This window comes from Oncorhynchus nerka, linkage group LG2 (genome assembly GCF_034236695.1).
Source record: "Oncorhynchus nerka isolate Pitt River linkage group LG2, Oner_Uvic_2.0, whole genome shotgun sequence".
Classification (NCBI taxonomy): domain Eukaryota; kingdom Metazoa; phylum Chordata; class Actinopteri; order Salmoniformes; family Salmonidae; genus Oncorhynchus; species Oncorhynchus nerka.
Genome location: NC_088397.1, coordinates 71,518,025 through 71,532,849, shown reverse-complemented (window position 1 = coordinate 71,532,849; position 14,825 = coordinate 71,518,025). Strand labels below are relative to the sequence as shown.

Sequence of the window (14,825 nt, the reverse complement as noted above, 5' to 3'; positions counted from 1 at the left end):
CCTTGTTTATGAAAGAAAAGCAATTTTTTTGTCCATGCGAAACAGTAACCATAAACATCAAATTGATCAGAAATACGGTGTAGACATTGTTAATGTTGTAAATGACTGTTGTAGATTTTTAATGGAATGTCATCAGTACATAGAGGTACAGAGGCCGATTATCAGCAACCATCACTCCTGTGTTCCAATGGCACGTTGTGTTAGCTAATCCAAGTTGATCATTTTAAAAGGCTAATTGATCATTAGAAAACTATTTTGCAATTATGTTAGCACAGCTGAAAACGGTCCTTCTTTAGACTAGTTGAGTATCTGGAGCGTCAGCATTTGTGGGTTCGATTACAGGCTAAAAATGGCCAGAAACAAATAACATTCTGTTCTTGTTCTGAGAAATTAAGGCTATTACATGCGAGAAATTGCCAAGAAACTGAAGATCTTGTACAACGCTGTGTACTACTCCCTTCACAGAACAGCTCAAACTGGCTCTAACCAGAATAGAAAGAGGAGTGGGAGGCCCCGGTGCACAACTGAGCAAGATAACAAGTACATTAGAGTGTCTAGTTTGAGTGTCAAGTCCTCAACTTGCAGCTTCATTAAATAGTAAACACAAAACACCAGTCTCAACATCAACAGTGAAGAGGCAACTCTGGGATGCTGGCCTTCTAGGCAGAGTTGCAAAGAAAAAGCCATATCTCAGACTGGCCAATAAAAAGAAAATATTAAGATGGGCAAAAGAACACAGACACTGGACAGAGGAAGATTGGAAAAAAGTGTTATGGACAGACGAATCTAAGTTTGAGGTGTTCGGATCACAAAGAAGAACATTCGTGAGAAGCAGGTAAAATGAAAATATGCTGGAGGTGTCCTTGACGCCATCTGTCAAGCATGGTGGTGTGATGGTCTGGGGGTGCTTTGATGGTGGTAAAGTAGGAGATTTGTACAGGGTAAAAGGGATATTGAAGAAGGAAGGCTATCACTCCATTTTGCAACGCAATGCCATACCCTGTGGACGGTGCTTAATTGGAGACAGTTTCCTCCTACAACAAGACAATGACCCAAAGCACAGCTCCAAACTATGCAATAACTATTTAGGGAAGAAGCAGTCAGCTCAGGTCGTCACACATCATCAGAGTGCGCAGCTGAACACTGTATGCTGGAAAACACCCGGTTTGTTATTTTTGATTAAAACAAAACGGCTATTAATTAAATAAGAATAGCAAACTTGTTTTCGCGTGGATTCCATGACGCATTTAGCTTTTAACAGCTAGGAAACACCGCTAACCAAACAACAGTGGCTTTACTATAAACACTTGTCATCGTGGGAAAGACGCATTGTTAAAAACTTCTGAAAAACAACTGGTTGCAGTAAAGAGCCAACCTGTCACGGGATTCGTCTTCCTCTGATGAGGAGTAAGAGAGGTCGGACCAATTTTCAGCGTGGTATGTGTGCATTTTAATAATACAAACTGAACACTATACAAAATACAAAATAACAAAGTGAAAGACAGAAACGAAAACCGAAACAGTTCAGCGTGGAACACACAGACACAGAAAACAATCACCCACAAAATACTGGTGGGAAAAAGCTACCAAAGTATGATTCTCAATCAGAGACAACTAACGACACCTGCCTCTGATTGAGAACCATACCAGGCCAAACGCAAAATACAACATAGAAAAACAAACATAGACTGCCCACCCCAACTCACGCCCTGACCATACTAAAACAAAGACAAAACAAAGGAACTAAGGTCAGAACGTACACAACCTGGATACTAAGGAGATTCTGAGAGAAATCGATGAGTACCAACAGATTTACGCTATAGAGGAACAACATACTCCATCATGGAAAGATCTGACTACCTCACAAAAGAACTCTAACCCGACAGAAAAAAAGAAAAACAGATTCATCTACAGACATGGACGATTTACTTAATGTTGAAGTAGAGGCTCGTGTTCTGGCTTGAATCCATGCAACAGTGGAAAAGTTCTGTGAGTAGGTAGCAGGGCTGAGGGGGAGTTTGGAGTTCAGCCAGAGTAAAATTCTCAAGCTCCAAGGAGAGAATAAGACATTCACAGCCAAGGTAAAAATCCACGATTCTAAAATGGATTGTCTACTCAGGGAAAACAAGGTGATGAAGGAGTCGCTGCTAGACATACATAGTCATAGCATGTGTGAAAATCTCATATTTTCTGGGATTCCTGAGGACGCATCCAATAATCCAGAGGGCGTGATCAATGAATTCATGCAATCCACCTTGAAACTTCCTGTAGAGACTTCAACAAGGTGGCTTTCCACCGTGTACACAGACTTGGAGCTCAGAGCGAGAAGACCAATGGTCCTTGACCAATCATCGCAAAATTTGAACACTACCAACAAAAGGAGCTGATCAAAAGCAGGGAAAGGGAGCTTAAAGGGACAAACTTTGGGCTCAATTACCAATTTCCACGGGAGATAAACAAACGTCGCAAGAGACTGTATCCTGTACAGGCAACAGAGGGAGATGGGTAAGCGTGCCTTTCTCATTGTGGACAAACTCTTTATAGATGGACAGCTTTTCCGTGACAGCTCCATAACACAATGGCTGTACTAAATTCTACAGGGACTTCAGGTTACGAAAATAAAGTATGGGAACTGTAAAAATATCTGAACACTATGTGGATATGAACACACATGAACTAAATTTCATGTTAACTTACACATACAGAATAATACATATACATACACACTTAATCTCACTCTTTTCTCTCACTCTCTCTCTCTCTTTTCTCTTCTCTTCGCTCTCTCTCTCACCTCTCTCTCTCTATTGTCAAGAACTGTTCTATATTGAATAAGTTTCTTGTTTGTCTATCTTTTCTATGTCTTTGTCTACATGTTTATATATGTTTACAACAAGCAAGGGGAAGATATCAGAATATGGACATTGGGTAATAATAACATATTGTACGGGATACATTTGTACTGTAGTAATGCCGTCTCAATAGTAATGCAAGGTCTCTTTCATGATCATGTGAAACGTCAATTTCTATGGAAATGCTGGGATGTGTTTTTCAATGATGTTATAGGTAATTATGATGCAACTATGATGGTGATACGATATGGATTACAGTTAACATCATGAATATTAAGGCTATGCGCACTACATGGTACACACATGCAGTAGACACTCAACCATGTAAATTGGCGGTGACGTGTCTTTACTTTTGTAGAATTGTCCGTCTCTCTCCCTCTCTCTCTCGGTTGTGGTTAGAGGGGATAGTTCAGAGTGACATTCATTCGTTATAGAATGGATGCTTCGGCGGTTGTCGTTCTTCGCGTTCAATGATACCGAATTCCTAGCTGCAGAGTAGTAGTAATTAATATCAAAGACTTGTTCTTATTCTGTCGGTATCGATAGTCTAAGAGTTTAACCACGTGGTATGGTTAAAAGATTCAGCAATGGTTTACAACCTTTGTCCTCTCATAATGGAGAAAAACATGGTCTGCAACTTTTAACCATCTCGTAATTGAGGTAAGCTCGGTCTGCCGATCGAAACCCAGAGTGCGGGTTTTATTCAGAAGGGCCGAAAAGGGGCTGTCCGAGGGGGATGGTAGGGGACGCCATGTGCGACTGACGTGTTTTCCGTTTGCTCCCGTGGTATTCTTAAAGTTTATGTGAATTCTGCAGCAGAACCGTATTTATTTTCAAATATTAATTTGGTGATCCCTTTCCGTAAATACCAAGACTACTTTGCTTCCGAATGTCAGCATGTCGACCAAACATAAGGCCAAAAGCATGACTTTGAGAAAACCCGGCCTACAAGACCTGCCCTCTCCTGAGTCTGAGGGCCCGGGGACGCACACTTTACACGGGGGCGCGGCTTGGCCTGGCGGCGCTGAAATGAACATTCTCGAGGCCATCAAACTACTACGCTCTGAGATAGTTGAAATGAAAACACAGGTGGTTGCTACGATTGAGGCCAGAATACAGGAGGTTTCTGATACTTTCAAAGCAGATTTAACCATCCTGCGGAACGATACTGTGCCAGCAATGACATTACTCAAAACAACAACTGCGTCACACACTACAACGATTGCAGCACTGGAGACCTCCGCTACTAATGTCTCCGATTTAACTACATCTCTGGAGGCTGAAGTTAAACGCCTAGCTGCGGATTTGAAAAAGGTGAAGGAGAGCTGTGTGAGTCTAGAGGGATTCTCTCGCCGCAATAATCTGAGACTTGTATCGGTCCCAGAGTCCGTGGAAATGCATCGCGCCACGGATTTCGTTTCAGGGCTGCTGAAGGATGTTCTTGCCTTAGATGAAAAGCCCCTGATTGATCGAGCCCACCGGTCGCTGCGCCCCGGAGAGAGGCCCCGTGACATAATTCTTCTTTTTTCATGAGAAGATGGAGATCCTCCAGCGAGCCCGCAATACCACTCTGAGCTTTCAAGGACAGAGCTTTTCCATCTACCAGGACTACTCCCCCACTGTTTCCAGGCAGAGCGCAGCTTTCGGACAGGCCAAACGAGTACTTCTGGACCATCCAAGTGTGAAGTATGGACTGCGATTCCCGGCCCGTTTATGGATATCTCATGAGGGTAAAGACTACACATTTGAATCTCCGGATGAGGCTATGGCTCACATTCAACGTCACATCAAGAAGTCTTGAACATGCTCACAGTTCAGCAACTGTTGCTTGCAAACTGTGGATAGTAAGTAACCAACCTGTGGTACAATTATGTTTAGATATAACAGGCTAGTCTTGTATAGTTGGTGGAACTATTCAGGCTTATTTGATGTGATCTAATGTTTTGATCATCTAGTGTGCGTGCCTTATCTCGCTCACCTATTTAGTTTGTTTACACATTGTCTCAGTGACCCAAAATATTTTGGGTTATTTGTTTACTGCATCCGTTTGCATTGACCCAGTAAACAGTAAATGTCTCCCGAGGCTACACGGTTTTTGGGGCCTCTCTTTAATTTTAAAAGTTTTGAGCGTCATTTATGCCCAGCAAACGTTCAACGTTGCGCACACGTAGTTTTTTTGGTATTGGTTGTAAGCTGTCTCAGCTTCAACTAGACTACTAATATAATTACTATTATTTTTGATTGTCTTACTACGATTTCCTTACTTCAAATTAGATTTTTGGCTGAGAGCCTTTATACATTTTATTTATTTTCTCTCTCAATGCCTGTTATAAGACTGGGAATACAATTATATACATCTACAAGTGGTGCTTTTGTCATTCCGTTTGCACAAGGGATTTGCCTTTTTTTTATTTGAAAAAATACATACAAATCTTTATTTTTGCTGCTTGATCCACTAACAAAACGAGAGCGGGACTGTGGGTTTAGGTTTAAAACCGCACTCTCACAGACATACTGTGCGAAGAGAACATGTTCTATTTAGGCTTGTACCTCGTTTGGGGAGGTATTGTCTGGGATGGGGGGAGGGGGTGGGGGGGGCAGGTTGAATTGTTCAGTTCTAATGTTGTCATTCTGTCTTTTTAGTTTTTTCTGTTTTTTTTCTGTACTTTTTCCAAACATTTACCACCGTACATTATTACTCTGAGACTCATTCCCGTTATTCTGGGGGTTTTGGGCGATCATTGCTTTTCCATTCTATGCTCTAATGACAGGTTTGAATAACGGGAATGCCCAGAGGGGCCGAAATAATACGATGAAGTATATTTCTTGGAATACCAAAGGGGTTAACAACCCGGTGAAGCGTAAGAGGGTGTTGACACAAATAAAGGGTTTGAATGCAAATATTGCATTTCTACAAGAGACTCACTTGAGGACTGGTGAGCATTTTAGGATGCGTAAGGACTGGGCTGGTCAAGTGTTCCACTCGAACTTTCATAGTAAATCAAGAGGTGCTGCTATTCTGGTTGATAAAGCTACTCCCTTTGTAGCTTCAGAGGTTGTTGCTGATCCTAAGGGACGATACGTCATAGTAACCGGTGAACTGTTTTCTACCCCTCTTGTTTTGGCTAGTGTTTATGCTCCCAATTGGGATGACACAAGTTTCATTTCTTCCTTTCTGTCTGCTATTCCCAATTTAGATTCTCATTTGTTGATTTTAGGGGGTGATTTCAACTGTAAAATGTCCCCAGTTCTTGACAAGTCCTCACAAACAAATACAGGCCCATCTAAATGTGCCCTACTTAGGCCTGGCGTTTCCTACATCCTACAGATAGACAGTATTCCTTTTATTCTCATGTTCATCAAACATACTCCCGGATTGATTACTTCTTTTTGGACAAAAAACTTCTGCCTAACCTTCGGCAGTGTACTTACGAGAGTATTGTTATCTCTGACCATTCACCATTAGTGCTTGAACTAGAGTTTCCCCAGCGACATCCTATGTGTTATCAATGGCGTCTCAACCCCATTTTACTCTCAGATAAGGAGTTTGTCAATTTAATTTCTTCTGAAATCACCTTATTCCTAGAAACTAATTCAACACCAGGTATGTCCTGCTCTACCATATGGGAGTCTCTCAAAGCATACCTACGTGGCCAAATGATTTCTTATACAGCCAACCAAAACAGAGTTCGCTCCCAGCGACTTCGGGACCTGAGCGAGTCCATAGCCACACTGGATGAGAAGTATGCTACGGATCCTTCCTCTGATCTGCATAAAGAGCGCCAACTACTCCAATCTGAATTTGATGAGCTTTCTACCAGGCAAGCTGAACAGTTACTCTTGTGAGCTCGATACAAAGTCTATGAACAAGGCGACAAGGCCAGTAAACTCCTTGCGCATCAGATCCATAAATCTGAGGCCTCACGTTTAATCCCACAAATAAGGACCCCGTCTGGTGCCACCGCAGTTATACATAAAGAGATCAATGATCAATTTAAACAATTTTACTCTGCGCTATACACCTCTGAATCCCCTCAAGACCCCTTGCTGATTGACTCCTTCTTTAATGGCTTGAATATGCCTTCAATTGATACAGACTCCCATGACTGTCTAGAAGAAGAATTTACACTTGAGGAGATTGCAACAGCAGTGTCCGCAATGAAAAGTGGTAAATCACCGGGTCCGGACGGTTTTCCAACCAAATTTTACAGGACGTTTTCTGGTCTGCTTTGCCCATTCTTGTCTCGACTATTTGCAGAGTGCCTCAATACTTCAACGCTACCGCATAGTCTTTATCAGGCTTCAATTTCATTACTACTAAAGAAAAACAAAGACCCCCTGGAATGTGGATCCTATCGCCCAATCTCGCTTTTAAACTGTGATTACAAAATCCTAGCTAAGCTTTTAGCCATCCGTATGGAAGGCTTGCTGCACCAAGTAATACACTCTGACCAGACTGGCTTTGTGAGAAATAGGCATTTATTTTTCAATATTAGGCGCCTTATGAATATACTGTACTCCCCAGCGTCGGAGGACCCGGAGCTGGTGGTCTCACTTGATGCCGAAAAAGCGTTTGACCGCGTTGAGTGGGATTACCTAACAGCTGCCCTTGATAGATTTGGCTTTGGCCCCAAATTCATTGCGTGGATAAATATTCTTTGTTTTTACCCCATGGCTTCGGTACGGACTAATAACTTGTCCTCTGACTATTTTCCCTTGCACCGCGGATCCAGACAGAGTTGCCCACTCTCCCCCTTGTTGTTTGCTTTGGCAATCGAGCCTCTCGCCATTGCACTACGCTCTAATGATGCCATTCAAGGCATAATCAGGGCGGGCTGGGAGCAGAATGTCTCGCTATATGCTGACGACCTCCTTTTGTTTATCTCCAACCCCGATACCTCATTGCCACGTGCCCTATCTGTTCTTAAAAAGTTTGGATCAATCTCAGGGTACAAGCTGAATCTAGGCAAGAGTGAGCTTTTTCCGGTAAACAAGGCTGCTTTAAAGTGCTCTTTTACAAGTTCTCAGTTTAGGATTGTCCGGGATCAATTCACTTACTTGGGAGTAAAAGTGACAAGGAAATGTTCAAATTTGTTTCAGGAAAACTTTGTTGCTCTAACAGACAGATTGAAACAATCTTTTACTTTTTGGAATTCGCTACCCCTTTCTCTTATCGGAAGGATTAATGTCATTAAAATGAATGTGTTGCCCAAATTTTTATATTTATTTCAATTTTACCCATTTTTATTCCAAAATCTTTTTTTATTTCACTGGATCAAACATTCATGCATTTGATTTGGGATGGCAAGGTACCACGGATTGGTAGAAAACATTTACAGAAGCCTAGGTCATTGGGGGGTTTAGCTCTACCAAATTTTCAGGCATACTACTGGGCTGCAAATTTCAGAGCCGTTCTGTACTGGCTGCAGACTGATCCTACTGGCCCTAGACCACTCTGGGTCCAGATGGAGTCTGAATCGTGTAAACCTGCAGCACTTTCCTCTGTGCTGTGCTCGTCTCTCCCAGTGTCCCTAGGCAAAGGTGTGTCAACCCAATTGTAAAGCAGTCTCTTAAAATTTGGAATCAGTTCCGTTTAGCCTTTAGCCTCCGAGGCTTTTCTCTATCAGGCCCAATCAATCAGAACATTTTATTTCCTCCATCTTTGAATGATGGGGCTTTTGGCATTTGGCACTCACTAGGCCTCTCCTCGCTAGCCCAAGTATTCTTTGATGATACATTTGCCTCTTTTTCTCAGCTGCAGGAAAAGTTCAATATCCCCCAATCCCACTTTTTCCGCTATCTCCAGACTAGAAACTTTGTCAGGGCTAACACACCTGGATTTCCCAATAGGCCTGCGAATACAGCTATAGAGAGCATCTTGGAGCTGAACAAGCTTCCTAGGGGCGCAATTTCAGATGTATATGCAATCATTCATGACTTACAGAACCCGTCTTTGGTGCCTTGGGAAAAGGATTTGGGGGAGGAACTTGGGGAAGACGCCTGGGAATCTGTGCTGCACAGGGTGCACTCGTCCTCTTTTAGCACTAGACACAGCCTCATTCAATTCAAGGTGGTTCACCGTATCCACTGGTCGGTCGGGGGCCAAACTTGGAAGAATATTCTCTGATTTTGATCCTACCTGTGTCAGATGTAAAGTGGAACCAGCCACACTGTTGCATATGTTTTGGGGCTGTCATAAACTGTCAGGTTTCTGGGAATTAATATTTAAATGTTTCTCTGATATATATAACACTGTTATAGATCCGTCTCCCCTTACAGTCCTTTTTAGAGTACTGCCCATGGGTACCCCCCTATCAAGAATCCAGTCGGACACTGTTGCTTATACAACTCTTTTAGCTAGACGGCTAATACTACAGAACTGGAAGATGGCAGCTCCCCCATCTTATAAATATTGGGTGAGGGATGTGTTGTGCTCTCTGAAACTAGAAAAAATTCAATTCAATTCACGTGGGAACCCCAAACTGTTTGATGAGGCTTGGACTCCATTCCGGTCTTACTTTAAACAGTCCATCCTCTGATGGCATTCCAATTAATACTAAAATAAGTCTGTGACTTAAGGGTTGGAGGAGCTTCTCTCTGTGTTTTTGCTGGAGGGGCATTAAGGTCCATGTGCTTATTGATTGTGATCCGCAGATGCCTTGTTCATCTTGCCCAGGCAGAGACTGAAGTGTGAGCTTGTTTTTCCCATTTATTTTTACATTTTGTTCACGCCTACGTGAATAATCATTTTTTAAAATTTATTTTAAAGCATTGTAAACTTTTTTTCTGTCCAGTGGATGGTCGGTCTGTGGCCATGACTCTCTGTGAGTGGTTGCATTTCTCCACCCTTATCCCTTGACTGTTTACAGGAACAATGGTGAGGTGTTTGCTCTGTCCCTGTACTATAGATTGCCCTTTAACCTCTTCTGCCTGGTGTGTTTAACTTGTCTAAAGTATGGTATCTTTAAAGCTATTTTTTTATTTGTATTTTTATTTGTATTTTTTTTCTAGTTGAGTATATTATTTATATTGCTTTGTCTTGTCTGTGTGTGTGTGTGTGTGTGTGTAAAACTTAATAAACAGAGTTTTAAAAAAAAGAAGAAAAGGGGCTGTCCCAGGAGGCCTGACCCTAACTGGGCTCAGGGGCGGTCCTCTGATTTAGTTCAAATCAAAAGGGAATTGTATTTTTCTTCATTAAACAGTCCAAAATAATATTATACAAACAGTATCATACTCACTCATTCATCTTATACAACAATTAGATGTAAACCTCATATCTGAGGCTATTATAAACCACGTTATGGTAATGTGGCCACACCGTCTCCCATGAGCTTCCCCAAGTTGTGACAAACGGACCAGTTCGTAGCTGGATTCTTCACCGACCTTTTATACTTTCTCCAGAACATGAAATTTCTTCGTACCTCAAGTTCTGTGAGGTGGAAGGAATTGCTTTGTTCTCTATGAAAATGTATTCTCTCTATACTGTGTGTCAAAAGAACTCAAAAGGTGTGATGATATTAATTAACAAACATTTCCATCTGAATGTGCAAATAGTTAGGAATGATTCACAAGGAAGGGGGATCTTTTTGAATATGAAAGTGGACGAAAAAGAGATTTGGCTCATTAATCTATATGGTCCAAATCAGGATGATCCATACTTCTTTGAAAATATTTATACCAATTTATTCAACCTACAGGCAACAAAAGATCAAATCATTGTGGTAGGAAACTATAACACAGTGTTAAGTACCTCAATGGACCGTAAAGTAAATCACTCTACAAACTATCATCACTGTGCCCTTAAGGAAATCACAAATATTATGGACACATCAGAAATAGTGGATATTTGGAGACAAAAAAATCCTGACCTAGTGAGATATACATGGATGAGACTCAAGCCAGTTGTTTTGACTACTTTCTTGTCTCTTTCTCTCTTGCATCAAAGGTTAAAAAAGTTTAAATAGGAGACAGAATGCGATCGCATCATCATCTAATTGTCCTTCACATAACTCTTATAGAATTTTCACGTGGATGGGGATATTGGAAATTTAATTAAAGTTTACTGGAGGACAACTTATCTTTAATTTAGACAAAATTATTTACAACTGAATTTTTGTGTGTTTCCCTCACCATCCTAAATAAGCATGTACCGTTCAAAAAATGTAGAACTAAGAACAGATATAGCCTTTGGTTCACTCCAGACCTGACTGCCCTTGACCGGCACAAAAACATCCTGTGGCGTATTGTATTAGCATCGAATAGCCCCCGCGATATGTAACTTTTCAGGGAAGTCAGGAACCTATATACACAGTCAGTTAGGAAAGCAAAGCTAGCTTTCTCAAACAGAAATTTGCATCCTGTAGTACTAATTCCCAAAAGTTTTGGGACACTGTAAAGTCCATGGAGAATGGCTGCCCGCTGCACTGAGGCTAGGAAACACTGTCACCACTGATAAATCTACGATAATCGAGAATTTGAATAAGCATTTTTCTATTGCCGGCCATTTAATTTTTTTAATTATACCTTTATTTAACCAGGCAAGTCAGTTAAGAACAAATTCTTATTTTCAATGACGGCCTAGGAACAGTGGGTTAACTGCCTGTTCAGGGGCAGAACGACATGCTTAACACCTGGCTACCCCTATCCTGGCCAATAGCTCTGCACCTCCCACAGCAACTTTGACTAGACCTGAACTAGAGTTCAGTGTGTCAAATCGGAGGGCCTTTTGTCCGGACCTCTGGCAGTCTCTATGGGGGTGCCACAGGGTTCAATTCTCAGGCCGACTCGTTTTTCTGTATATATCAATGATGTCGCTCTTGTTGCTGGTGATTTTCTGATCCACCTTTACACAGACGACACCATTCTGTATACATCTGGCCCTTCTTTGGATACTGTGTAAAACAAACCTCCAAACGAGCATCAACGACATACAACTCTCCTTCCGTGGCTTCCAACTGCTCTTAAATGCTAGTAAAACTAAATGCATGCTCTTCAACTGATCACTGCCTGCACCCGCCCACCCGACTAGCATCACTACTCTGGACGGTTCTGACTTAGAATATGTGGACAACTACAAATACCTAGGTGTCTGGTTAGACTATAAACTCTTTTTCCAGACTCACACTAAGCATCTCGAATCCAAAATTAAATCCAGAATCGGCTTCCTATTTCGTAACAAAGCCTGCAGCCGAGCATACCCTCATAAAACTGACTATCCTACCAATCCTTGACTTCAGCGATGTCTTTTACAAAATAGCTTCCAACACTCTACTCATCAAATTGAACGATACATTGGATATAATATACGACAACTACTAGAGATAATATAACATCATGAAATATCTAAAAAGCCAGGCTTGGTATTTATAGTGGATTTTGAAAAGGCATTTGATAAAGTAAGACTGGATTTTATTTTTAAATACCTGGATTTTTTTCAATTTCGGTGATTCTCTTATAAAATGGGTAAAAGTAATGTATAGCAACCTCAGCGGTAAAATAGTAAATAACAGCTACTTCTCAGAGTTTTGAATTGTCAAGAGGAGTTAAACCAGGGTGTCGGCTGTCACCATATCTATTCGTTATGGCCATCAAAATGCTAGCTATTGAAATAAAATCCAATAACAACATTAAAGGATTAGAAATCCAAGGCTTAAAAACAAAGGTGTCCATGTATGCCGATGACTCAAGTTTTATATTAAGTCCGCAAGCTACATCCCTGCAATGTCTCATTAAAGATCTAGATAACTTTTCTGGACTCTCTGGACTAAAACCTAATTATGACGTGTACAATATTAAGTATTGGATCTTTAAAAAATACTACTTTTACATTACCCTGCAGTTTACGTATAAAATGGGCTGATGGTGAAGTAGACATACTCGTTATTCATATCACAAAATATATAAATAAGCTCTCCACAATTAATTTTAATAGAACACTTGTAAAAATAGACAAGATCCTGCAACCATGGAGGTAAATACCTGTCTATTTATGGGAAAATTGTCCTGATTAACTCCTTAGTCATATCTCAGTTTACTCACTTACTTATGGTAAGTGACCAGCAAAAAAATATTTCACATTATCTGGGACGCTAACCAGACAAAATAAAGCGTGCCTATCTATGTAATGAATAGAAATTGGGTGGGTTGAGATTATTAAATATAAAATCACTAAACCTCTCTCTAAAAGCTTCACTTATTCAAAAGTTTTTCTTGAACCCTAAATGGTTCTCAAGTAGATTACTAAGAAAAGCTCATCCATTGCTTAAAAATGGCCTTTTTGCCTTTGTGCAGTTTGCCATGTCTCATTTTCGATTAATTGAAAATTATACTTTTTTCAAAGTATCTCTCTTTTTCAAACAAGCATTGCACAGATGGTTAAAATGTCAATATCATCCCGCTGAAAAGACAGAACAAATATTACAACAAATATTATGGCTGAACTCAAATGTGCTGGTTGATAAAATACCTGTATTTATGGGAAAGGGTATTTTGTTCTTAAACAATATTGTAAATTGGAATGGTAGAGTTATGTCTTTCATGAAGTTATCAGAATTGTACGGGAAGGTCTGCTCAATCCAAGAGTGCAACCAATTGATTACAGCATCACCCCAAAAATGGAGGAGGCAGGTGGCAGCGGGAGGAGGTAGGGAACTGGTCTGTCTGCCCAGTATAAAGGATCAAAACTCACAGAGGAATAAAAATAGCATAAATAGGAAAGTATACCAGTTTCATTTGAGGACCAGTATGTTGACAACTGTGCCATACAGATTGCAAAATAGTTGGGAAGAGATTTTTGATATACTGATTCCATGGTACACGGTGTATGAGTTGATATATAAAATGACGCAGATTCAAGACTTTGTGCTTTTCAGCTAAAATTATTATATTGAATTCTTGCCATCAACAAAATGTTGAGTATTTGAGGCATAAAATCATCGAAGCTCTGCAGATTTTGTTGTGAGGATACAGAATCAACAGACCATTTATGTTGGTATTTTCCTCAGGTAGCCTGTTTATGGTCTCAGGTTCAGGAATGGCTGAAAATGCATGACATTGATCTAAAATTGACCCTAGAAATAGTACTGTTCGGAGATCTGGAGAGACCGGGTAAGTCAATTACTTATATCCGAATACTTTTAGGCATTTTTTGCATTGGTGTTTTCTGTTTTCTTTTGTCTCATGAGTTCATTTTTTTAGTTGTTGGTGCATTGGGGGTGTTCTTGGTGGTGGAAAATGGAATTAATTGTATTTTTTATAATATTATTTTATTTTTTATTTTATTTTTTCTTGGGGGGTGACTGACGGAGGGGTCTTGGGTGGTTGAGGGACAGCTATGGGGAACTGTGGGGGATCTTGGAGGGTTTGGATCCCCGTTTTTTTGGCCTTGTGGGAGATCTGTCGACGTGCCCTTGGGCAGGGCGTTGACCCTGGATGCTTCTGTGTGGAACTCTGAATGGGAGTCTGTTGGATGACTGGTGTGGTGTAGTTGTTGAGCGGCTTCCCTGCAAGTATATTGTATGTCTTGGATATTCAATAACCTCTCTTGTGTCGGTGGCATTATTTTCACGTCCGGATGAAAAGCGTGCCCAAAGTAAACTGCCTGTTACTCAGGCCCAGAAGCCAGGATATGCATATAAATGGTAGATTTGAATAGAAAACACTCTAAAGGTTCTAAAACTGTTCAAATAATGTCTGTGAGTATAACAGAACTGATATGGCAGGCGAAACCCTGAGGACAAGCCATCCCCCCCCAAAAAAATTCAGCCTACCACTATTTTCAATTTGCCAGAAATTGTAGTTTTTCTAGGTGGCTCCCATTTTGGCTGTAGTGTTTCCAAGCGCGTGAATGAGAGCGAGTTCTTTGGTATTTTCTCCAGGAGAAGACAATAACGATTCTCCGTCTTAAATTTTATAGTTTATTTACGTATTAGGGTACCTATGGTTTGATTATAAATGTTGTTTGACTTGTTTGGAAAA

At 40.8% G+C, this 14,825-nt stretch overlaps 1 long non-coding RNA gene across 1 annotated transcript in view; it reads left to right on the top strand.

Moving 5' to 3' along the window:
• LOC115141609 (uncharacterized) overlaps positions 1 to 14,825 on the top strand; it is a 49,970-nt gene that overhangs the window by 27,122 nt on the left and 8,023 nt on the right. The window lies entirely within an intron of this gene.